We start from the raw sequence: 810 nt of genomic DNA, 5'->3' as shown, positions 1-810 counted from the left end.
ACTTAAAATAGTCATTGACAAAAAAATTGCAAATGTGAGCAATCAACTGAACAACATTTTTTTTCAACTATTAACAGAATTTTAGGGAAATAAGATTAATAGCATTTTTAGGAACAATAAAGTTTCCTTGTTACAAATAGGCACCTAAGCATATAAGCCTTTATAAATATTTCATCATTAACTACTAAAATTTGCAGGATACTACATTCTTCAGCAGCTTGTATACCAAAATTATAACAATACAGAGATTAACATGGCACTTGTACAAGGATGATACGAAAATTTGTCAAGTATTCAAAATTTTTCATTCTTCAGATGCAAGAAATGAAAAACAGCTATTAAAAAGTTGATTACAAAATTACAAGTGAAACAATACACCTAATTCATATAATTAAAAGTTACTTTGACATCAGTGTATTAAATTTTCACCTTAGAAAGGCCTTTACATAGCATAACCTTTACACAACTTTTGAAATTAGACAACATTGTCGTTTTATCCCAAAGAAATATAATACTAAAAGGACCTAGGGAAAAAAAAAAGGAATCTTAAACTGTTTCTGTATGGAATGCAATCTGAAAGGACACATTAATGAACCTATGTGTTATAAAACAATGTAGAATTCAATGTATTATATCTAGGAGAGAATAAAAGAGATTATGGACACTATACAAACATAGACTATAGACTATTTTAAAATATACTTTTTCAGACAAACAATGGAAATATCTTTAGTTTCTATACTACTCATTTCAACAGATAAGTTAAAATTATTTCCGATCAACAAAATCACAAACTCTGCATAAATCATT

At 27.2% G+C, this 810-nt stretch overlaps 1 pseudogene; it reads left to right on the top strand.

The window, feature by feature from the left end:
- The first annotated feature begins 205 nt into the window (after nucleotides 1-205).
- LOC122108746 lies at nucleotides 206-305 on the top strand (annotated as a pseudogene).
- The last annotated feature ends 505 nt before the right edge of the window (nucleotides 306-810 follow it).

The sequence above is a fragment of the Dipodomys spectabilis genome, unplaced genomic scaffold (genome assembly GCF_019054845.1).
Source record: "Dipodomys spectabilis isolate Male_0828 unplaced genomic scaffold, ASM1905484v1 ptg000065l, whole genome shotgun sequence".
NCBI lineage: Eukaryota > Metazoa > Chordata > Mammalia > Rodentia > Heteromyidae > Dipodomys > Dipodomys spectabilis.
The sequence above is the reverse complement of the archived record's forward strand: the minus strand, read 5'-3'. Positions and strand labels throughout refer to the sequence as shown.